Source organism: Macrotis lagotis, chromosome 1, assembly GCF_037893015.1.
Source record: "Macrotis lagotis isolate mMagLag1 chromosome 1, bilby.v1.9.chrom.fasta, whole genome shotgun sequence".
Taxonomy (NCBI): domain Eukaryota; kingdom Metazoa; phylum Chordata; class Mammalia; order Peramelemorphia; family Peramelidae; genus Macrotis; species Macrotis lagotis.
The window spans coordinates 420,099,329-420,125,971 of record NC_133658.1 but is presented as its reverse complement, the minus strand read 5'-3'; the positions used below and the strand labels follow the sequence as shown (position 1 = coordinate 420,125,971).

At 35.0% G+C, this 26,643-nt stretch overlaps 1 pseudogene; it reads right to left on the bottom strand.

Moving 5' to 3' along the window:
- Positions 1-6,621: 6,621 nt before the first annotated feature.
- On the bottom strand, positions 6,622-26,344 carry LOC141504244 (microspherule protein 1-like; annotated as a pseudogene).
- Between the last annotated feature and the right edge of the window lie 299 nt (positions 26,345-26,643).

The window sequence follows — 26,643 nt, the reverse complement described above, 5'->3', positions numbered from 1 at the left end:
GTAATATTAATTTAGCAACTATGTGGAGAATGCCTTCGGACATTAAGCAATTAAAGGAGGGCTATAAGGAAATACTTGCTGTATGAGTATCTGAATTAAGGTAGTAGATATAGGAATATAGAAAAGGCCATGGAGGAAAGATTTATTGAGGAAAGGCCATTAGCAAGACTCAACAATTGATTTGAGAGAGGAGTTTAAGGAGATGGTATGTAATAGAATGACTGAGGTGAGAACCTAGATGACTTTAAACTCCTAGGCACAGGGAAGTTAGGAATATATTTTACAAACCATATTCAAAATTGTGCTCTAGTCACACCCATTCTTGTTCCCAGAGCCATGTCCATTTCCATACTGGAAATATAATTATAAATATAAATGAATAATTATATATAGATATAGATATACACACACACACGTATATATATATATACATATATATATATCTGTATATATATATATATATATACATACCATTCAATCTCTTGTATTTTCAGTTCAACAAATATTCATTAAGTTTTCTGGAGGAAACATAAACATCTAAAACACAATCCCTACCTTTAAAGACTTTGAAATGTTATAAGGGAAAGTAAGTAAATAAGTGACTAGAGTACAAGGTAGAATGTAATAAAAATAAATGACCTATGGATAAATCACTAGCTAAAATTCAACTCCAGATTTAGGCATTCCTAGAAAAGTTAAAAGAACCTCTCCACACTGTGACTTTGACTCATCTTTCCAGTCCTACCTCCCATTATACCTACTTAAATGTCCTTCTATGTAGTTAAAACAATTAATGTCATTCCTTCCCTACTTCTGTTCCTTTTACTTCCTTGTTCTCTCTGTATTATGTTTATCCCTCATTGAAGAATATCATGACATCAGATAGGTGAAACTATGACAAGCATATGGATTGGATTTGAGAGAGGGGTTGCAGGGCTAAGTCATCCATTCTCACTTTCTCCTCCAGAAACATCTGGATCCAGTGGCCAGATAAGAATCAGGATGACTGGAGATGTCCCTGCATGTGAGACAATCAGGGTTAGGTGACTTGTCCAAGGTCACACAGCTAGTGTCAAGTGTCTGAGACTGGATTCGAATTCCCATCCTCCTGACTCCAAGGCCAGTGCTCTATCCACTGCATCACTTATCTACCCCTCTGCTTGAACTATTATTCTCCTTCTTTCATCATCTGTTCAAATCCAATTAATTCTTTTACATATCACTCAGACTTTTTTCCCTTTAGAATCTTCCTTTTTCACCATATCTAGACTGTCAGAACTTGAAGTTAAAGCAATCTATTCTAATACCCTCTTGTATGAGGAAGCTATATTTCCATGAGGAAGGGACTTGCCCAAGTAAATATGACTAGTTAAAGACAAAACTGGGCCAGTTTTCCTGAATGTGAGATGCTCAAAAATATCAACCAAGAAGTATCACAATCTCTCTTCCTCCAATAACTTGTAGACCAGCATTCTAGAAGGTTCTTGATATTATCTGGAAGAATCATTAGTTTCCCATTTTCCAAGGTCTAACTTAGGGAACTAACTTGACTCCCTAAACCACACTTCATGACTGATTTTCCTCATCTTTTCCTATTTGATGGGGACTTCTCATTTCCCTGTGGGTAGTTTTGCTATGGTCCTGTGGCACCCTGCTTAATACTCTCAAAGATGGATTTAATGTTCCCATATTTCTGAACTGAGTCAAAATCTTGTCATACCTAAGGCTATGGTTGGGCTATTGAATTTATTTCTAATAGAAAAGCTAAAATGATGTCTAGCATAATGGAGTTGTCAGTGTTGGTTGATACACTGAAAAAAAAAAAAAACATGACATATTAAAGTTAGAAGCAACCTTGGAATGAAACCATGAGAAATTAGAGATAAAAAGAACCTCTTTAGGATTTTCTGGAATAATGTGCCCTGCTCCCCTTAGCTTTATATTATTTATTTCCATTTTACAGATTTGAAAATTAAAGCTTGGAATTGTAATACAACTCATCTAAGATCAAATAATGGAGTTGATGAGTGGGACAACTGAGAACTGAAGCTACCAAGGATCTTAGAAATCAACCTGTCCAATCTTCTTACTTTGTATAATGAAACACCTGATTGAAAAGATATGACTCCATTTCCTTTCTGTTCTATTAAATAATTTGAATGAGCAGTTAAATCATTTTAATTTCTTTTAATTAGTATATTATATTCAAACATTCCATTTTCTTAAAATTTTGAGTTCCAAATTTCCTCCCTTCCTCCAGCCCTTCTTGCACCCATTAAGAAGGAAAGTAATAAAATCAATGACATTATTCTCAGTTGCACCATCTATAAAATAAAAATCATAATAAGTATGTCTCACACTCAAAGGATAACCATAGAAATCAAAATGAATACTATAAAAAAGTCAGAGATTAAGAACTTGACAAGACCTTAAAGATCATCCATCTAGTTCAATCCCTTTATTTTACATTTTAAGAAACAGACCAAAGAAGATTAAGAGACTAAATCAAAGTCACAATATAAACATAAACCATTAGCAGTATCATTATTTCTATTCTTCTTATTGATATGGCTTCAAAAGCAACAGGATAACAGATATCTATGGTGGGTAGTTGTTAAAAATGACTGGAGCACTCTTCAAATTATTGGCTCAATCTAGGGAATAAAAATTGGCCTACCATGCATGTGCCCAGAGCATCACATTCACTCCAAAAATGAAGTGCCCTTCAAATTATGAAGCACTACATTGGAAAGGATCAAGGGTTTAGGCATGCACAGCAACAGAACAATTTAATATTTTTGGAGCACTTTGGGTATTTTTTTGTACTATTAACATTTCATTTTGGAAAGGAATCAAGCAACTTTTTGTTGTGTTTCTAAACATATGAAATAATCAAAATACAACAGCCCAACACTCAAAAACCCCTCCAGGCCAAGAAACTAGAGGGAAAAGAAAAGGAAAAGCAATTCTTCAAACATTGAGGTTCTCACTAACATTAAGTGACTTCCTTTTTCTACTATATAGCAAACTGGAAAATGCACTTCATTTGAAGTCAGATGACAGAGTTATGCCATTTACTACTTAGGTCAATTTGGGCAGACACTTCACTTCTCTCGGTCTCATTTGTCTCATCTACAAAGTGAATGAATTGTATTCTCTAAGGTCCTTTGCAAGTTCAATTCCCAGATCAGCCCCTCATAATCTATCATTTGACCTTGGAAAAAATCACAACTTTCTTCTAGGTCTCAATTTCTATGAAATTTGGAAATAATAATATATATGCTCCATTTGCACTCCAAAGCCTCATTAAAGGGTGGCTAAGTGGAGCAGTGGATAGAGCACTGGCCCTGGAGTCAGGAGTACCTAAGTTGAAATCCGGCCTCAGACACTTAATAATTACCTAGCTGTGTGACCTTGGGTAAGCCACTTAACCCCACTGCCTTGCAAAACTAAAAGAACTCTAAAAACCCCCCAAAAACAAATTAGTCTGCTAACTCAGTTTACTCTTAATTAAATGCATGTATTAAAAAGGTAAAACCAAAGCCTCATCAAAGGATAGAGGTGATTATGAGTTATGGAATGAAAGCCCTCATTACTTCTTGCCTGGACTATTGTTAGCCTTCTAATTGGCCCTTCTGCATCTACTTTTATTCTCCATAGAGCTGCCAGTTTTGATTTTTGTTTTTGTGTTTGTTCATTTTTAAAATGCAGGTCTGATCATAACATTCCCTTATTCAATAAACTCTAGTGGCTCCATGTTAGTTTATCTCAAATTTTAATTCTTCCATCTGATGTTTAAAGCCTTTGAAAATATAGCCCCAACTAGTTTCCTGACCTTTAACTAACTACCATGGTAGTTCTTTTCATGTAAACTAGAGTCCATTCAAAATTGTCTTCATCCTGCCATATTTTTCTGCCTTTGCACAATTTTCTTCTCAAGCTCTGGATTAAACTACTTTCTTACATTTGCCTCATAGAATCCAGAATGCTCAAGAATCAGATTAAATGCCACCTTTTAAGGAAATTTTTCTTGGTCTAATATCATCCCCCTTCCTTAACATTGTAACATATCATATGTATGTCACATGTGGGTGTGCATACATGTGTCCATGCTTTCTCCCTTAACTAGATGGCATACTCTTTGAAGGGAGGAACAGTTTCACTTTTGTCTTTGTATCCCTATGATCTTATGCTGTCCCTGATAGCTGATATATAATAAATGCTTGTTGATTAATATAGTGAATGACTGATTGACTGCAAATTGGAATTGGTCTTAATGTGTAAAATCAAAATTGGAACATAAAACTCTCACTAAGAAAGATGGTCAATTTAGTAAGGTATAGAAAGGAAAAATACTCAGAATGATAACCAGTAGGTTATTGATTGCTTTTGGCATAGCAAGAAATCATGTATAAAGAGTGGAAAGTGTTAGATTTGGTGTCAGAGTTGCTGAGTCCACAACTCTGCCACTTTCTATTTAACCATAAATAATGTGATGATGATGCTTATCCTTCATTCTCAAAGAAGACCATAACATCAGGGAAGATGTTATGAAATGGATTTGAGTGAAGGGGTGCTGTGCTAAATCATCAGCCATACTTTCTCCTCCAGAGCCATCTGGGTGCAGTGGCCAAAATTGAGCAGGATGACTGGAGGTGGTCCTGGATGGGATAGAATCACAGGTAAGTGACTTGCCCAAGATCACATAGTAAGTGTCAAATCTCTGGGGCTTAATTCATACTCCCATCCTCCTGAATTCAAGACCACTACTCTATCCACTTTAACATCTAGCTATCCCTTAGGGTACCCTCACAGCACCTCAGTGTCTAGGGAAAAGAGGTAGTTGGACTAAATGACATCTATATGTTCACCTCGTAGTCTAAATCTATGACTCTAATACCTTTTTTCCCCTGAGAAGCAGCACCCAAAATGAAGAAATCAGACTGTATAAAGTTTGAAAAATTCTTATTCTACTTCTCGTTAGGAAATCCTTAAAAATTGCTAGAGCATTATTGAATTATGAGTTATTTTTTTAAATATTATGAAGCCCAGTTCAAATCTTAGCTCTTCCATAAAGGCCTCCTTTCTTCTTTATTTTCTCCCTTTATTCAGAACTTAAGACTACTGATCCTAGTAGGAGTTGGTATACTACTCAATTCTCATTGGCATTTTCATACTCTCCCCGTTATCTTTTAGCAAACCCACTTTCTCATTACTCAAATTAGATGCTAGTTCACTATTAGCCCTCAAGACAAATTTTATCTTTTCATAAGTAGCTCAGTACCTGGTTCATAAGTCATCTAGGTGGTACAGTAAATGCAGTGCCAGACCTGGAGTTAATAATACTTGAATTCAAATATACCCTTGGCTATTTACAAGCTATGTGACTGCAAATTACTCAATTTTCTATTTGTCTCAGTTTCATCATCTGTAAAAGGAACTGTAAAATGGACAACCACTCCAGTTGAATTGAGAAAACTCAAAAAGGGGGGTCACAAAAAAGTCAGACAGTACTGAAAATTACAAAACAACAACACATAGCTCATAGTCTTTCATTCTGAATCAAATTCTGCCTTTTTATTATGGAACTTTGAAGTACATGTTGGTGTTACTTAAAACACCCTAAACTCTCAATTCCCCAGTATCCTTGATCTGTTCTACCACTCTATCCCAGCTACACAAAATTATTGTCACAACCTTTAACTTTCCATCACCCATAAATATTCCTTTTCAATGATCAAAAATTCTAGCATTCTTTTTTTTAATTAAAATTTCCATTGCTGGGGGCGGGGAGTAAGATTGGGAGAAAAATTGTAAAACTCAAAACTCAAATAAAATCTTTAAAAAAGAAAAATTTCCATCTCTTCTTATGTCCTTAATCTCCAAAGCACATACTTCATCCACATTTGGGACCAGAATTCTTTCCATGTCTCAGAATCTAGGTTCAATTCTCAGGTTATCACTTTTACTCTAATCTCATTTTCTTCCCTTCTCAAACTCAGTCAAATAGTCAATTCATTAAACTCTATATCATCCTTGGCTCTCAACTCTTCTCCCTATCCCACACAACTATCACTGCTTATCTCTTGCCAAACATTCCCTTCCTATCAAAACTAGATAAGACTCAACAATTGCATTCTTTGCTCTGACTCATAACCTGTATCCTGAACTGAAGAAAATCATTACTGTATTTGATCAGGTTCTACATTACAAAATGCCTCACTAGAGTCTTCACTATAGCATGATAATACTAATTCCTTTTTTTAAGTTTTGTGCTTTATTCAAAGAAGGGAAACATTTGTTAAGCAGAGATAGCTTCTTAGGTAGATTATTGAATAGGATGACAAGGTGCTAGATTCTAACCCAAATAGGGATACTCTACCTTTAGTACTTCCTACCATGGGAGTCAGGGTTTTTTTTTTCCCAAAAGAACTCATTTTTCTCTCATCCCTCCCTCAGGGCTTCATCAAAATATCTGAGACTTTAGGATATACCTCCCAAAAACAGATTCCAAGGGATAAATGAAATCTCAGAGGAGCTTGCTTTTTCAGACTAACATGACTTGTAGAAAAGGGGTGACTTGAGGCTAGAAATGAATTGACTGTCTACCACATTCTCTCCTTATGGAGTTATCTTTGCAAATTCAGACTGAATAAGAGTAATGAAGTCCTGGTTGATAAGGAAAACAGAGAATACACTAACAATTACCACAACTGAGTTGTTGAGCCATCATTGGAGCCATAGAGGACAGGTGACTGTTCTATGTAAATTGGCCATCTAATCTCATTGGCAGTGAAAAAAGTTTTCATTATTCTTCAGTTTTATGACATCTTGTTTTGGAGAGATCTTCTAGACTAGACCTCCAGGAACTGATTTCCATCAATCTGGCTGTGTTTGGTAGCTCTGTCTAGGGTAATAGAACACATCAGATACTCTATTCATCCATACAGCACAACCAGGGTCTGGTTATAGAAATCTGGAAAACTCATTTCTGTAATTTTATTCACCAACACCTGCCAATTCTTCAGTTTTTGCTCTAGCTGCCGAATTTCCTTCTTCTGGTATCTGTCAGTTACCTTTAGATCATGCCCCAGAACCTCATCTCATATGTTCTTGTTTGTTGTCATCAATGAGATCCTCAACCCTGAAAAATTTAGCATTAGATCTCCTTTTGGTAATGATTGCCCTTTCTGCTTCTCTAATAGATAGTATTATTTCAAATGATAAGAGGCCCTACAGGATATGAATATGCAGGCCTTGGACATGGTGACAAGTAGAAAATATTGTGATGTTTATGCAATGGATCTTAAAAGGTGTTCAGGGAGGATTGACTGGCTGATTCTTTGATGCTTCTCAGCTTTGCTGAACAGAGCCTTACTCTGCATAGCTGAAATGATCTCTGGATGTATTTGTCCCTTTGCTTGAGAGGACAACTTGGAGATGACAGGCTCATATAGAAAGGCATACCAGGTGTGCCTGGACCTTCTGAAGTGAGAAATGGCAGCCAAAATTCATACACAGATGGAAGTTATTTATCTGTAACACAGCATTGATGAAGCAAGAGATTATTTGCTGGCTTCCAGTGGCCCAGGTTTTTGGTCATCTGCAGAGACTATTCAATTTTTTTCATGACTAAATAGGCCTAATGACAAAGGCAGGGATGGGAGTGATGTAATGTTCAATGTTTTGGATCCCTTCTTCTTTTACTCAAAGAAGTCTCACTCCCTGAGCAACACTTTGGCTCCTCTCCTTTGTTAAATCAATTAAGTAATTGGCCTGACTGGATGATTTCATCAACTTGCTCTCCACCAATTCATTATAAAATTTCTTCTTCTGGAAGAACTTCTTCACTTGTAATGGTGCCCAAGGTCTTAGGAAAAGTTTCACTTCTTCCCTACCAATGACTCCTCATATTATGAATCCCTGGAAATGCCATTAGAGATCCATCCAACAGTTCCTGAGGGTCTGTGTCCATTCTTCAAAACCCTTAAAGTCAAAGCAAAGATATAGGAAAAGTTCCATAAGTTCATCCAAGAACTGAGATGGAGAGACTTTAGAAGGAAGTAATTCCTGGGTCCCTGACTCTAATAAAGCTTTCACTGTGATAAAAGTAGCAGTCACAGGATCTCAACTAACTTTCATAAGATGCTTATAATTCTAGGTGTTTGGAGCAGACCTGATCCTTTTATTCTTAACTGATTTACTTTCTCTGTTCCATCAGATGCTCTTATAAAACTTCTCTGCTCATGATTCCATACCATCTCCTCCATTGGATGATCACTGCCTTTACTGAGAAAAAAATCTCAATGAATCTATGTTCCCTTTTCACTCATTTTCTATATCTTTCAACTGCTGTATATCACTCCCTCACTCTCTTTCTTTATTATAGTTTTTAAGGAAAAAGTTGACCAGTTTCTTTAGGAGACCAATCCCTTCATTTGCATGTTTTGTTTTTATTAAGTCAAAACATTAACTCAAACCTTGATTTTTAGTGTTCAATGATTTCTTAGGTGTACATACTCAAACTGAAAATTTAACAATTAGTTCTCCAAAACTAGCAATTGGAAAAGTATTTATTAAATCTTCATTCTGCTGTTGATGTTGATCAATAATAAAAATTAAAAAGAAAACTAACAGAAGAAAGAAAAGAATGATATTTTATACTGCTCAAAATTTACAAAGTACAAAATTCCACTGAAATAGGAATTCCAAGAATTGCATTCATTTTACAGAAGAAGAAACCAAGAGTCATAGAGGAGAAGTGACTTGCTAGGATCATAAAGGAAGTAAGTAATGGAGAGAAAACGAACTGAAAACAATCTTCTCCCTACAAAGTTCTAAAGCACAGCAGCTACTCCTATGAGGATGTTCTAGTCTTGAATTAAGCTTAATAATTACCAACTGTATAGCATAATATACATAATAAAATATACTTGTGATTCCTAATAAAATTAGGCAATGAAACAAGAAATTACTTCTTTAGTGATAAATTATGAACATGGAAATACATGCCACATATCACCTATTTCAATTCAATTCAACAGTGTAAGTTACTGTGCTAGGCTCTAGGGATACAAATTTAAAATGGACACACCAAAAAAAATGGTGCATGCCTTCCACATTTAAAATTCTGCAAGGAGGAATATAATCTCCAAGTAGATAAATGAATATGAGACATTTTAAGGATTAAAAGAACACTGAAGGGGCTGCTTGGTGGCACAGTGAATAGAGCACTGGCCTTGGAATAAGGAGTACCTGGGGCCAAATCCGACCTCAGACACTTAATAATTACCTAGCCCTGTGGCCTTGGGCAAGACACTTAACCCCATTGCCTTGAAAAATCTTTAAAAAAAAAAAGAACACTGAGAAATGGAAGATAAGGAAAACTTCACACAGGATAGGACATGACCTTGAAAGAAGATTGACCTTGAATGTCTGAAAACAAAGTTCTTGAATGCCTCCTATATTATAATTGTTTGCACTCCCAGGATTCTTAGAGACTTCTATCATGACTCCATACCATCCTGTAACCACCTGGTGCCCAATAAATGCTATTCAAGTGATCTTTAGAAAAATCATTTTGGCAGCTGTGTGTAGGTTAGATTGTAAAGTGAGAGATTTGAGGCAAGGAGACCAATTAGAAGGTTATTACAATAGTCCAGGTGTGAGAAAGAATGCTGAGTGTGAGGAATATGATATTTAACTTGAATGGAAATTGTGAAGGGGAATAATTTAAAATAAGTATGGAAAGATATATTGGAGCCAAATTCAAGGCTTCAAATGCCAAATAGGAACTTTTATTTATCCTGAAAGCAAGAGAGAACTAAAGAATATTCTTGAGCAGAAGAATGTCATAGTTAGACTCATGTCTTTAGGATATTATTATCATGGTTCCATGAATTAAAGCAGAAAGGCACTAGAAGCAGAGAAATCAAATTGTTACAATATCCTGATGAGAGGAGATGAGGCCTTGAGCTATAATGATGGCCATGTGAGTAGAGAGGGAAAAAATATGAAAGATGTTATGAAAGTAGAATGCACAAGATTTGGCAGCTGCTTAAATAGGAAATGAGGAAATTGTAGTTCTCACCTTAAGTTCAAAACTCTGACCAACTGGAAGAATAATGCATGCTCCACAACAACAAAGTTGTAGCATGGGCAGTTTTATGATAGAAGATAGTGATTTAAGTTTTAGATGAGGAGAGCTTGAGGTGTTTGATGGGGAAAAAAACAAAGATGTCTTAGTGGAAGCTGTTTATGTGCAACTGAAGTCCATATAAGTGCTTCGGGAAAGATATGTTGAACTATTCTTTTAAAAATCAACATAGAGGGGTAGCTAGGTGGCACAGTGGATAGAGTACCAGCCCTGGAGTCCAGTGTACCTGAGTTCAAATCCTACTTCAGACACTGAATAATTACCTAGCTGTTTGGCCTTGGGCAAGTTGCTTAACCCCATTGCCTTGCAAAAACAAAGAAAAAAAAAAACCTAAACAATCAACATAGGATTGGAGTCACCTACACAGATATGGTAGATGCATTCAAGATACAAAACAAGATCACTAATTGAGAAAATGTAGAGAAGGAAAAGAGGGCCCAGAAAACAACACACGAAGGGGAAAAATTCTTGTTAGATGGTTATACAAGGATAGATAATTTATGAAGAAAGCTAAGAAAGAAGAGAATATCCAGGAGAAAAGACAAAATAATTGTCAAAAAACTAAAGAGGGTGTAAGAAGAATGAGGATCAAGGGTCATTGATTATAGAAGTTATTCGATGAAGGTATAGAAAAATGAGTGGGAAATAAAGATCTAGAGAAACAAATATAGGAAACTTTTTTGTAGTCATTCTCTCCACTAAGGTGAAGAAAGAAAAGACAGATATTTCAGTTTTCTCCAGTAAAAGCCATGTACATGGTGACTGAATTATTGTAAATTTTCCATGAATATTGATATTTTGAATGCTGTCAAAGAACACATGAAATTTCAGTTTTGTGAATTATAGTATAAGTGGAATGAATATTGGTAGGATGATTCATGCTCATGGAGAGAGATGATAAATAATGTACCCTCCACCCTGAGACTTTTTCCTCTGATTGGTTACTTCATTCAGAACTCCATTTTAAAGACTAGGCACTTGTCTTCACTTACTGAATTAGATAATTCCCTGAGGCACACCTGCTTCTATGACTCTATTTACCCTAATGTATTTTCAAATCTTTTTTGTGTATTGTCTTTCTCCATTAAAATGTAAATTACTTGAGATATATGTCTGTTTGTGCTCATTCTCCCTACATTTAGTGCTATACCAGTTATATAGTTAGGGCAAGAAATGGTTATTGGCCTTAATTTTCCTTCATTGTTCCCCCATACATTAATTGATTCCTGTATGTTCATCAGGCATAGAAATCTCAAGGTTTTTTGCTTGGATCATATCCCAGGTTATGAACACACCTCAAACCTAGAGAATAAGCCCTGTTATAATAACATATTTGTCCAATTTTTTCAGTATTAGGTGATATCCTATCTTTCTGACCTCAGAGACCAAAAGGAGCATGTTACATAACTCAGAAGGGTAAATATCATGCTACCTTCTAATTTCAGTCAAACTAGTTAATTGATTTTTACTTCAACTCAATGCCTGGAAATGGGAAACGTTTCATCTATTCCCAATTCATCCCTGATTTTGAGATATTTTTAATTTTTTTTTACTCTTTGACTTATATTATACTTAGGTAAAGTCCTATCTCCCAGCCAAAACTAAAAAATAAAATAAAAAAAAACCCAGAATGTCAATGGTATTTTCTATTGTCTTTCTATCTCCTTAACAAATAATAGGTGCTAAATAAATAGTTGTTGAATTGGAAAGAACAATTTTTGTGTTTATCACATCACAGCTAAATATGTCTCAGTTTGCTAATCTGTAAAATGAAATTACTAATACTGATATAATATTTTGAAGTAATATTTTTAAAATTCTTTTTAATATAGTAAAATAATAATAATAATAATCAGAGAAATAATTTTGTTAATGTCAGCCACAACACAAAAATCTGGCATTAACATTTCTCTTCAAAAATGCTGCCTTCAATGATTTCCAGTTTTTTCCAATAATTATTTCAATATATCTGTCAGAGAATTTCTTTATTTCTTTTATTTCACTCTCATCTTTTCTAGAGCCATTTTCTCTCTTTTTTTATCTTATTCCTTAAGAGTTTGGAATATATAACTAATAACATATAAAAACATTGAATAATCCTACAGTTACTCTATGTCCTAAGAAATATGGAATAAGAGATGTATTTGGCGTTAGGAAGAGAGAGAATTGTAAGACAGAGAGGTAAGATGCTGGGCTTTATGAAACCTTTAAGTGCAGTTTTCATCATATGTAAATATTTAACATAAAAATTTAACACTAATTCAGATTCTTGCTGAATAGGTAAAAGTAATAGGAAATAATTTGTCAATGGAGGAGGAGGCATGGATACCAGATTTCCTGGGGTACCATCTTCTGACATACTAATGAGCTTTGTGTCAGTTAAATGTTGACAAGCTCAGAATCATGACCCAGTCTAAATGCCTGAGTCATGGCAGGGGGTTAAAAAAGAGAATATTTGAGAATAATGTGAATTAAAAAGGCAAGTTAGTTTAAATTTCTGTTTGGTACGGCCTGAGGCCTACAACTCCAATGGGAATACACTCTAGCTGGAGGGTTGATGAATGCCCTTAATGAAGTTGGACAACCTGGAATACATGCATAAAATGATTTTAAATATTGATATGATGTCATTGTGTGTCTGAAGAGATTGAAATGTTCATTCTCCAAGACCGACAGGTTCCATCTAGTTTATTAAAGGAGAAAATGATTATTTACATTTAAAAATGTAGTGAATGTGCAGATAGATGCCTAGGTAATAAAATAATTATTGCATTCAGGGAAAGAGAAACATTCAATCTATCTTCTGGGGGGGGATGGAGGAGAGAAGATATGACTTAGATGCAAGTGGTTTTGAGTTTATAGCAGCTATTAAAAAAGACACTGTCCCTTGCATTTCTGATTACAATCAGACATTCATAAAGTATGTGAAGTCAATGGACCCTCCTTCTACAGTTAATTACTTTTAACTTGTTTATCTTGATGAGGAGGGAGGGATAACTGAAATATTACAAGTGGGGGTGGATGGCTCTCACATTTTTTCTGGGATGTGTCGATTATGACATTTTCATGACAGTGCCTGGTTTTCAGGAAGGCTTCTCAGTGAAGGGAAGAACTATGGCGTTATACTGGTAAGTTCAGTTCTGTTGTGATATGAGGATTTTTACGGAGAATGCCTCCAGGCAGCTGTCTGCCTCGTGTGTTCAATATTACAGCTGTATAACCTGCTGAGGTAGAAGTGTATTAGAGGGAGCAGGGAGTGCAGAGTCAGCTGGAGGTTTTGAGTGCTAACTAGGCCGATGAACCAGAAGCAGACCAAGGTATAAAAATAAAATAACACCAGGCTATTTTATTTTCTGCCTATGCATCTAAGTTGGGAATGTTAATTGCACCTCTCCAGATGTTCATTTGTAGCTCTTGGAGAGCCATGTAAATACTGTGCTCACTTTCCTATTACTTCCTATTAATCTCATGTCACTCTCTCAATGAATGGGTGGGTATGACACATAAATCAGACCAATCCATTTATGACAGCTTTCTCCAGTATCAATCTCATTGCCATGGCTAAATCAATAAGGTAACATCGAATGATGATGGTTGAATTCATGCTATATAATACACTCATTTAATAGGCATATTCATAGCCAACTGGTTTTGGCAATCGGTTCAAATTATATGACCCCAATTATCTCCATCTCAGACTTGATATTTTCTTGAGTCCTATTGCATCAATCTCCCTTTATTCTTCTTCCTCTCATTCTTTCTATTCCTCAGGTTCTTTCCTGGATTTTGTTTCTGGTTAACATCAGAGTTAATTATTGAAAGGATAAGTTAGTTCATGTAATAAATTTATAAAAGCCAGTGTCATGCTTTAACATCTTTCATTCAATCAATAGTTAAAAATTATTAAATATGAGGACTTATGCTAGAACTCAGATATATATATATATATATATATATATATATATATATATAAAGGTAATTTCTTATCCTCAAGAAATTTGCAATCTAGAAAATAAGAAAATAATAATTCAGAAATAACTGTGAAGTAATATGCAGCAACTTAAGTACATAAATGAGTAACAAGCAGTGGATTTTTTTAGTTCCAGGAAAGGAGAAATAATTTCTGACTATAAGTACATAAAGTCTGTCTTCCTAGAGGAATCATCATTTGAGGGAGGTCTTTTAAAATAGATAGAACTGGTAGAGTCAATATGGTGGGGTAAAGGCAAGGACTCACCTGTGATCTCCCCCATACCTCTCCAAATACTTTTAAACAATATTTCAAACCAAATTCTAGAGTGACAGAATTCACAAAAAGACCAAGCAAAACAATTTTCCAACCCCAATACAATTTGGAAAATCAGACAGCAAGTCTCCACTATACCAGAGAGAGAGGAATGCAGAGCACTGTGAGCTGCCAGAATGAGCTGGCAATCCAGAAAGGACAGCAGGATACCTGTCAGTCGCAGTGGAGATGGTTTCCAGACCTTTCAGTTCAGAGATTGCCAAGGACAACTTGGAAGGTCAGCAGGAATAGTCTGCCCCACCTGGGTGAGAGTGGAAACCAGTCCAGTGCAGGCCTCAGCAGGACAGAGCAGACCCCAGCCAGGATTGGTCCTTTGTGAATCACTGAATCAGTGAAGAGAGAGAACTTACAGTCCATGGCTGGTAAAGGGGTCAGAAGGAGATTACAGGGTTCTTTGCCATCACAGAGGCTGGATTCTATTGCTTTGCCCAGGCTCAGAACTGGATCAAAGCCTGGGGTCCCAGTCCTAGGAAGAGGAACAGAAGCATAACAGAGTTTATGGCTGTAACAACAAGGGTTACTCACAGTTTGGGGGCAAAAAGAAGTGCTTGTGGCCTCTCACAGATAAGAGCACAGGCTAGGAGAGTAGTACAAGCTTCTCCTTAGATCATAAGATCTTAAAAGAATTGGGAGACAGATGGGTGGTATAATGGATAGAGTAAGAGCCCTGGAGTCAGGAGGACCTGAGTTCAAATCCAGTCTTAGAAACTTAATAATTGCCTCGCTGTGTGACCTTGGGCAAGTCACTTAACCCCATTGCATTAAATATTTTTTTTAATTTAATAAAAGAAGAATTGAAAACTTGTAGGTCCCTAGAAATGTCTTAAAACAGCTGCAATAATGCCCAGAGCTTGGGATAGTACTTCCTCCACCCTGGAAGCAGAGTTCCACTTTAAGAAAGAGGTAAAATTAAATGATAGGCTGGTGGGGGGATCATAAATTGGGCTCAGACTATGGAAGAGCTCAAAAATGATTTTGGAAATCAAGTAAGGGAGCTAGAGGGAAAAAATTCGAAGAGAAATGAGAATGATGCAGCAAAATCATAAAAATCAAAATAGCAATTTGGTCAAGGAGATACAAACAATACTGAAGGAAATGCCATCTTGGAAACCAGAATGGGCCAAATGAGAAAAGAGGTCCAAAAAGTCAATGAGGAGAAGTATGCCTTAAAAATGTAGAATTGGTCAAATGGAAAAGATTAAAAAAGCAAGAAAATAATTTCTTAAACTATAGAATGGACCAAAGGAAAGCTGCTGACTATGTGAGAAATCAATAAACAATAGAGCAAAACCAAAAGAATAAAAAATTATAAGAGAATGTGAAATATCTCACTGGAAAAACAACTGACCTGGAAAACAGGTCTAGAAGAGACAATTTAAAAATTATTATACTATCTGTAGGAACCTAGACATGATATTTCAAGAAAGATCAAGAAACACCAAAGAAAATTGCCCTGATGTTCTAGAAGCAGAGGGTAAAATAGAAATTGAAAGAATCTATTGATCACCTCTTGGAAGAGATCACAAAATGAAATCTGTCAGGAATGTTATAGCCAAATTTCAGAGTTTGTTGGTCAAGGAGAAAATTTTGCAAGCAGCCAGAAAGAAACAATCCAAATATCATGGAGTCACAGTCAGGGTAACACAAGATTTAGCACTTTCTATATTAAGGGTTTGTAGGATTTGCAAAATGATATTCTGGAAAACAAAAGCAGTTGGATTACAACCAAAAATCTACTACCCAGAAAAATTAAACATACTCTTTTGGGGAAAAAGATGGATATTCATTGAAATAGGGAACTTCCAAACTATCCTGATGAAGTGGCCAGAGCTGAATAGAAAATTTGATCTTCAAATAGAAGACTCAAGTGAAACTAAAAAGGTAACCAAGAAAGACAAATCATAAGGGACTTAATAATATTGAACTGCTTATATTCTTCCATGGGATGATGATGATGCTGATATCTTATATGAACTTTCTCATTTATTAATGCACTTGGAAGGAGCATATATAGGTAAGATACAAATGGAATAATATATTAAAATGTGAAATTAAAAGGTGAGAATGTACTAAGAAAAAGGGAAAGGGGGAGGGAGAATGGATTAAGTTATTTCATATTGAGGAATTAAGAAAAAGCTTCTTCAGTGAATTAGAAGAGGGGAAAGTTACAGCAGGGAGTGAGTGAATCTTACTCTCATTGAATTGGTTCAGAAAGGAAATAACATACACACTCAATTGGGTGTAGACATTTTATCTTTCCTCAAAGGAAAGTTTGAAGGTAAAGAGTTTGGAGAAATGGGAAGGAAGGTCATAGAAGGGAGGGAAATTTGTCAGAGGGGATAGTCAGATGCAAAATGCTTCTGAAGACAGGATAAAAGGAGACAGAAAATGAATGGGAGTAGAGCGAATAGGAAGGCTGGAAATACAGTTAGCAATAGTAACCATGGAAAAAAATATTAAAATAAATTTCTCTGATAAAGACCTCATTTTTCAAACATAGAAAATTGAGTCAAATTTATATAAAAAAGAGATCCATTCCCCAATTAATAAATGATCAAAAGGTATGAACAGTTTTTAGATGAGGCTATCAGTGCCATCTATTTACATTATTTTAAAATGCCTTAATTCCTTACTTATAGGAGAATTGTGGATTGGAACAATTCTGAGGTACTATCTCATATTTCTTGGATTTGTTAATAGAAGAAATGGACAAATGTTGGAAGGGATGAGGGGAAAATGAAATTAATGCACTATTGGAGTGAAGTGATACAACAATTCTGCAGAACAATCATACTTATCCCTTGACCTAGCAGTGCCACTTCTAAATATATGTACCAGAATAGATGAAAAACAGGAAGGAAAAGGACCTAAATGTATAAGGATTTCTATAGTAATATCTTTTTGGTGGTAAGGAACTAGAGACTGAGGGGTTGCCCATCAGTTTGGGAATGGCTGAACAAATTGTGGTATTGATTAAAATGAAATGCTAATCTGTTATAAGAAGTGATGAATAGGGTGGTCTCACTAAAAAAAAAACACTTGAGTAAATGCAATGGCAAATGTACAATATAAAAAGACAGCAATAAATTGTAGGATAGTCAGTTGTTAATGACTTACCTTTTCTCAACAATACTGACCCAAGACAACTCTGAAGTACTTAATGGTAAAGAATACTATCTATCCTAAGACAGAGTTGATAATATCTGATTGCAGATAAATGAATTTTTCTCACTGTATTTTTCTTGAGAGTTTTTTTCCTTGGAGGGTGGGGCAAAATATGCTTACTCTTGCATTATGATTATTGTGGTAATGGTTTTCATGGCTACACATTTCTAACCTATATCAAATTACTTGCTTTCTCAATAAGGGGGATTAGAATGGGAGGAGGGGAAGGAATTCAGAACTTAAAGTTTTAAAAATGAATGTTGAAATTTGCTTATGCATAACTGGGGAATACAATATGAAATAAAGTAATAAAGAAACAAAAAGGAAGGATTTCAAAAGGTAATGAAGAGGGATGGGGGACAAATAGGAATGTATTCTAACAATAGGGGAAAAAACATGAACAAAAGCTTAGAGATGGGAAAGAGAGAAACATTCAGGGAATAGTGAATTACACAGTTTATTTTGTGTGTAGGAAACAAAAATGATAAAATAAGAGATTAAAACCTTTAAGGAAATGGCTACAGATTCCCAGACTATTAAAGGAGAGACAATTTTCCCAGAAAGGTCTGTTCCTTTCTTTAATGAAAAATGCTTTTCTGTATATCAAGAGAATCTATTTTCTAATATGTCCTCATAAATCTGGCCCACAATGAACTCCTACCAATTTCAAAGTCAAGGCTACACTTGAATCACATACACTAAGGCATGAAACAAAGGTCAAAATGAACTTAATTATCTTGATTATGCTAAAAGATCATGCAAATCCAGTCAGTTACTTTCTCCAAGTTTCATTTTTTTGAACCTGTGGATTTTATCCAAAAAGGAATTTTTGCAAAAGATGAAGAGTAATGATGTCTCCATCTGAACTATAATATATCATTATTGCTTCCCATCCAAACTGTTATAATATTGGAATGTTAATGTTTATGTCATAGAATACAGGATCTTGATGCTTGTCTTTCATTCTGAAAGAAGGCATCCCACTTCTTCCTCCAGAGTCATCTGGGTCCAGTGTTCAGAAATGAATTAGGAGGCCTGCAGATGTCCCTGGATGCAAGGTAATCAAGGTTAAGTGACTTACCCAAGGTCACGTAAGTAATGACAAGTGTCTGAAGTTGGATTTGAACTCCTATTCTTCTGACTCCAACATCAGTGCTCCATCACTGAACCACTTAGTTACCCTAGGATCCTAGCTGAGGAATGGATTGGTCCTATGATTACAGAATTTGGGAATTAGAAAAGACTATACAATGTTATTTAAATTTCTTCTTTTTATGCATTGGATAATAGTGGACCTCAAAGAGGTTAAGAAATTGCAAAAACTAGTTAGTTACTCCTCCCTGATTTGTTTAACGTACTAGGCTTTGGGGTCAGCTAGGTGGCTGGATAGAGCACCCGCCCTGGAATCAGGAGGACCTGAGTTCAAATGTGACCTCAGTCACTTAATATTTACATAACTGTATGATCTTAGGCAAATCACTTAACCCCATCGCCTTGCAAAAACTAAAAATATAAATAAAGTATTGGCTTTGGCCATGTGACTCTAGAATAAAAGAACCACAGAATCTTAGAATTTCAGAATTGAAAAGGATTTCAGTGTCCTTATATTCCAACCCAAGGCTGAACAAGATTTTTTTTAGGTTTTTACAAGGCAAATAGGGTTAAGTGGCTTTCCCAAGGCCACACAGCTAGGTAATTATTAAGTTTCTGAGACCAGATTTGAACCCAGGTACTCATGACTCCAAGGCTGGTGCTTTATCCACTATGCCACCTAGCCACCCCTAAACAAGATTTAAAAATGATCTTCTTGAAGACTTCCAGGGAAAAATTCATTTTCTTTCAACATAGCCCATTCCACCTTTTCATAATACCATATTTTCGTAAGATTGACATTTAGGAAATTTTTCCTTACATCTAACTTAAATTTGCACTTTGAAAATTCCATATTGTTCTACCATTTAGGGACTAACTCTTGTTAGTTTAATGTCTCTTCTATGACAATCTTTGAAATAGGAGGAACCAGATATCAGACTCTCATCCTTGTCCCTAATTTTTCTCTTCTCTTGACCAAACTATGTTCAAATATCATTGATTCAACACCCTTCACCATTCTGGTTACTCTCCTATGGTCATCCCATCTTATCAGTGATGTTCCTAAACTGCAGCTCTAAGTCTGGACACTATATGTAGAATTCAAACCTAATAGGGTGATTATAGGGTAATGATCATCTTTGTTTTTGAAATTCATGACTTTTAATGCATTCCAAGAATGTATTAGTTTTTTAGAAGGAGAGAGGGGCTGCCATATCACACATACAATTTCATACTTAGCTTTAAATCCAGTAAAACTCTGAGATCTTCATTTTTCAGTCACCAAATAATTAATTATGCCTCTTTTATTTTGAATTTGATAACCTGATTTTTTAATCCAAGTATAAGATTCAATATATTAATTCCTATCAGAAATTATTAAAGTCCTATTAGAGGCAAGTAGGAACTCAGTGGATGAAAAACTAGGCCCAGGAAGATTTTAGTTCAAATTCAACCTTAAGTCACATTCTCCAGTATGACACTGGGCAAGTCATTCAAACTCTGTCTGCTTCAGCTTCTGTAACATAAAAATGGGGTTAATAACCCTATCTTACAGGGTTATTGAAAGGGTCAAATGAGATATCTCTATAGAGTTTAGTAAAATTGCTGGCACATGTTACTATTGTTGAACAGTCATTTCCATGTGTCCATCGTGATTCAATAGTGCTAGATAAATGCTTATTCCTGTGTTATTTCCCCCCCCCATCACTTCCTTTACATCTTTTCTTATTAGAAACCCATTATTCATTTTGGTTCCTGACTCTGCAAGTATATCTTTTCCATAATCATTCCTTAATTAATTAAAATATTTAAAAGACCAGGGCCAAACACTGAAATCTTAAGAAATCCATTAAAGTCCTCCTTCTGAGTTTGCAACAATGATTATACTATGTCTGATAATTCAACTAAGTCTACATTCACCTAACTATACCGTCATTTGGCCCTGTGATATCAAACACTAAAAGAAATTTAGGCCATTAAATATAATCATTCCTATGAATTGACTTACTTTTAAGATGTAATCTTAGCTAAATTATTATATTTTATCTGTTTTGGTAAATATTTTCCCAATCTGGTTTGGGGCACACTTGGGAGCATAACCTATTGATCACATTTAACACTTTTCAGTTCTAGTCCATATCTCTCAGACTTTTCCATAATAACAAGCATAAGAGTCTTTATCACAGTCTAGGTAATTTTATTATTTTCCATAAACAAATTTATTAATAATATTAGGAAAAAAGAAATTTTAATTTGGCATTACTTGTACTTAATAAAATTATGGTACTACTTTGTAACCACTGCTTCTTTTTCTATTGTATATTTTATTCTACATTTCTATTCTATATTCTATATATCTATATTTCTATATTCTCTATTTCTATATATCTATTTATTCTATATTTCTATTCTATATTCCCTAGCAATTTCTTTAACAAGAGATAAAAAACGTTGTCAGAAAATAAAGATAAACTTTTATAGTTTGCAGACTGTATCTCTTTACTTTTTTTTGTAATCACCAAGTATTTGTTAAGTTCCTCCTATAATCCAGGTACTGTACTGACAGGAATTCAATGAAAAACTCCCTGCTCTCAAGGGTAAAGTTTAATAGGGAGAATGTAGAATATACCAACACTTTTGGACAAACAAGCTATTTACAGGATACATAGATGATAAACAAAAGAGATAAAGTAAATGGAATTAGGTGGAATTGGGGAATGGTTTACCATATAAGGTAGGCTTCTTTTTTCCCTTATGCTGATTCTTGTTATTCCTTACTTTCTTCTTTTTCCAATTGCATACAAAGATAGTGTTCAACATTCTTCTTTTTGTAAGCTTTTGTGATCCACATTTTTATATCACCCTCCCATCCCTCATTCTTACCATGGCAATGAATAATCTGGTATAGATTGTAATCAGACAATTGTGTTTAAGGAATTTCCCTATATCATAACATGAAAGAAGACTAATGACTAAAGGAAAAAGAAAATACAAGAAAGAAAAAAACATAAAAGTTTTAAAAAGTGAACATTCTATATTTCCTCTACATTCAGACTCCATAATTTCATTTTTTTTTCCTCTGAATGTGGGTAGCATTTTCCATAACAAGTCCTTTTCAAAATGTCCTTGATAACGGAACTGCTGTGGAGAAAGAATTCCATCTCCTGGTTATGCTTACTTCATTCAGCATCAGTTCATACAAGTCTTTCTAGGCTTTTCTCAAGTCCAGTCACTCATGACTTCTTTCAGAACAATTGTTCTCCATTACATTCATATATCATAATCTGTTCAGCCATTCTCCAATTGTTGTGTATGCTCTCAATTTCCAATACTTTTCCACTACAAAAAAAACAAACCTGCCATGAATATTTTTGCAAATGGGGTCTTTCTTCTTTTTTATGATCTCTTTGGGATGCAGAGCTAATAGTGGTATTGCTGAATCAAAGAGTATTTACATTTTTATTTCCCTTTGGGCATAGTTTTAACTTGCTCTACAGAATGACTAGGTCACTTCACAACTCTACCAAAAGCTCATTAGTGTCTCAGCTTTCCCACATACTCTTCAACATTGATCATATTTTTTTTTGTCATTTTAGCCAATCTGAGAAGTGTGAGTACCTCAGAGTTGTTTTAATTTGCATATTTCTAATCAGCAGAGACTTAGAGCATTTTTTTAATATGATTATATATAACTATAATTTCTTCATCTGAAAATTGTCTGTTCATATCCTTTGACCATTTATCAACTGGAGACTGTCTTGTATTCTTATAAATTTAATTCAGTTCTCTACAAAGTTTAGAAATGAGACTTTTATCACAAACACAAGCTCTGACTATAGCTCCTCAGATTCCTGAATTTGCTCTAATCTTGGTTGCATTGTTTATATTGTGCAAAAATAATAATTTAGTCAAAATTATTCATTTTGCAGTTTATAATGTTCTCTATCCCTTGGTTGGTCATCAACTCCTCCTTTCTCTATATAGCAGAGAGTTAAACTATTCCTTGTTCTCCTAATTGGCTTATGGTATCAGATTAGAGTGTGAAATGTTAGTCCATGCCTGCTTTATGGCAGAGCATTTTCCAGTTTTTCCAGCAGTTTTTGTCAAATAATGAGTTCTTATTACAGAAGCTAGATTCTTTGGATTTATCAAACAATTGATTATTATAGCAATTTACAATTGTTTCTTTGGTACTTAATCTATCCCAGTGATATTCTTAGCCAGTACCAGATAGTTTTGATGACTGTCAATTTATAATATAATTTTAGGTCTGACACAGCTAGACTAACTTCCTTTGCATTATTTTATTAGTTTGCTTGATATTTTTGATCTTTTCTTCATCCAGATAAATTTTGCTACTATTTTTCCTAAAACAATTTTTGGCAGTTTTGGACAAATAACTTAACTGAACAAATCATTTAATTTACATAGAATTGTCATTTTTAATTATAGGAGCTTAGTTTAACCATGAGCAATTGACATTTTCCCAATTGTTTAGAGCTTATTTTATTTGTGTGAAAAGTGCTTTGTAATTGTGTTCATAGAATATGAGAATTTGTTTTGGCAGGTAGACCCCCAAGTATTTTATATTTTCTATAGTTACATTAAATGGAATTTCTCTTTTTTTATCTCTTAATGTTAGGTTTAATTGGCAATATATAGAAATGTTGATGATTCATGTGAGTTTATTTTATATGCTGCAACTTTCCTAAGTTGCTATTTTAAGGATTTTTCAGTTGATTTTCCTATGTTTCTCTAAGAATACCATCACATCATCTTTAAAAAGTGAAAGTTTTGTTTCCCCTTTAACTATTCTAATTAAATTTCTTTTTTTCTTCTCATCTCTAAAGGTAACATTTTAATGTAATATTGAATAATATTTATAATAATGGGCATTTTTTCAATCCTCCTCTTATTGGGAATGCTTCTAGCTTATCATCATTACACATGACTCTTGCTGATGGTTTAGAAAGTTACTACTTATCTAAAACTACATTTATTTCTGATATCTAGTGTTTTTATAGAAATTGATGCTGTCTGTGGTCAAAGGCTTTTTCAGCATCTCTTGAGTAATCACATGATTTCTGTTGATTATTGATATTGCTGATGATGCTGATAATTTGTCAGCAAAGCTAATACAGAACCAACTATACATTCCTGGTACCTCTTGGGAAGATATTGTTTCCTTGCTAATCCTTTCTTTCTTTTAATTCTCTTTTTTAGTAGGTTGTGGGATTTTTGAGTGGTTGTTTGCTTTTTATTTATTAATTTCTAAATATTTTTTGGTTTCTTATTTTGTATTATTAGAATAATCTTGTTGTGAGTGTAAACATAAGCCCCTCCCCCACCAAGAAGTTGAGAAATCTCAAAAATAGTGAGAAAGAAAAAAATGTATTTAAGTCTAGGTTCAGATTCCAATGGCTCTGTCTCTGGGATGAGTTGCCTTCTTTATCATAAGTACACCAAAGAAGTTGCTTCAATACTTTTCCCACAGTTGCTATTATTAGATGTATTTGCCTCCACTCTATTCCTTCCCACTCTCATTTATTCTATTCTCTCTCTCTCCTTTCACTCATTCCTTTTCAAAAGTGCATTGTATCTGAGTAACCTCTACAGCAATCTTCCCTCTCTTCTATCACCTATTCCTCCCTTCCCTCCCCCATTCCCCCTTATCCCATTCCTTTGTTCTCATTTTTCTGTAGGGTAAGATAGATTTCCTAACCCTATTAAGTGTTTATATTATTTCCTCTTTGAGCCATTTCTAATGAGAATGAAGGTTCACTCATTTTGCCTTGTCTTCCCCCTTTGCACTCCATTGAAAAAACTTTTTCTTGACTCTTATGTGAAATTTCTTAGCTTCTTCTTCATCTCCATTCCCTTCCTCCCAGTTCTTTCCTTTATCATCCATTGACTCCATATTTTTACTGTATTATATCATTATATTCCACTCTTGCCTGTGTATATATACATATATATATATATATATATATATATATATATATATATATACTCCTTTTAACAGATCTTACAAATGTGAAAGTTCATATGAATTATCAATATCTTCTTTCCATGCAGGAATACAAACAGTTCAATATCATTAAGTTCCTCATAGTCTTTCTCATCCACTCCCTCTATGGTTCACCTGAGTCCTATCCTTGGAGAGCAAACTTTCTGTTCAACTCTGGTTGTTTCAATAGGAAAGTTTGAAAGTCCCTGTTTCTTTGAAAGTCCATGTTTTCCCCTGAAAAAGGATGTTCAGTTTTGCTGGTTAGCTGATTCAAGGTTGTAAATCAAGATCTTTTGCCTTCTGGTATACCATAAAAGCCCTTAATGTAGATGTTGCCAGATCCTCTGTAATTCTGACTATAGAGCCATGGTAGTAGACTTGTATGTTTCTGGGAGCTTTTCCTATTTTCTCTTTGACTTGGGAGTTTTGGAATTTGGCTATAATATGCCTGGAAGTTTTTTCCTTTTAGGATCTCTTTCAGGAAGTGATCAGTGAATTCCCTCAATTTTTTATTTTACCCTCTGCTTCTAGGATCTCAGGGCAATTTTACTGTATTATTTCATGAAAAATGAAGTCTAGGCTTTTTTCCTGGTCATAAATTTCAGGTGGCCCAATAGTTTTTAAATTATCTCTTCTGGATCTGTTTTCATGGTTGTTTTTTCAATGAAATATTTCAAATTTTCTTCTATTTTTTGCTTTTTAAAAAATAATTTTATTTCTTCCTAATTTTTTTGCAAATTCATAGGCTTACTTTAGTTCCATTCTGCATTTAAAGGAGGTATTTTCTTCAGAGAGCTTCTTTATCTCCTTTACCAGCTGGCAAATTCTGCTTTTTTAAGGCATTCTTCTCTTCATTTGCCTTTTGTGTTGTTTTTGTTCATTTGGCCTAAAACTGATTTTTAACATATTATTTTCTTCAGTATTTTTGTATTTCACCAAGCTACTTATTTGGTTTTTATGATTTAGTTGCTTTGCTCTCATTTCTCCTCCCAGTTTTTTTCCTCTACCTCCCTTAATTGCTTCTCAAAATCTTGTTTGAATGTATCCATCCATAGCCTAAGCCAATTTCCTATTTCTCTTGGAGGTTTTGGATACAGAAGCTTCAATTTTGTCATCTTCGGAATTTTCCATGTGACCAAAATAATTTAATTTTCTACGGTCAGATTCCTCGTTTTCTTTTGTTTGCTCATTTTCTCAGTCTATGACTGATTTACCACACTTCCAAGACTTTGGGAGTTTTGGGGGACACCCCACTTGGACCTTAATACCTCCAAGGTCTTATCAGAGTCTCTGACTGCTCTCTTGCCTGTGTTCATGACTCCCCTATGCCCTGGATCTATGAGGATGGTCCCTGCTCAGTTATGATGATATGGGAGCCCAAACTGCAACCTGCATGTGAGTGTGGGCCAACAGATGAATCCTGCCCCAGGGAGAGCAGAGAGACCTCTGCAGTCTCCCCCAACTCCCTTACCATCTGTGGCCTGTGCTCTGGATGTGCTAGGTGGTTTCTCCAATTTCCACTGCAGGTTCTCCCTACAGGGCTGTTCTGAAGCCAGTGCTCAATCCGCACTCACTCTGGAGACACAGAATTCTCTAACCAACCCTTCAAGCTGTTCATGGTGATCCCTGGGCTGTGCTGTGTTGTGGCTGTGACTTTTTCCAACCCTGGGTCCCAGTGAAACACACCTTTCCTTTGGAACTTCTAAGTTGTCTTAGACTGGGAAATTGAATCACTCAGTCTTTCTGTGGGCCCTGCCCCTCTAAATTTTGTCTAGAATCATAATTTGAAGACATTTGGAATGGGGAGAGTATGAGTTTCCTGGAATTCTTGCCTTCAAGCAGCCATCTTCGCTCTGACCCCCTCTAATCCTTTTTAATTAGATCTGTTTTGCTTTTACTTTGGCTAATATCAGGATT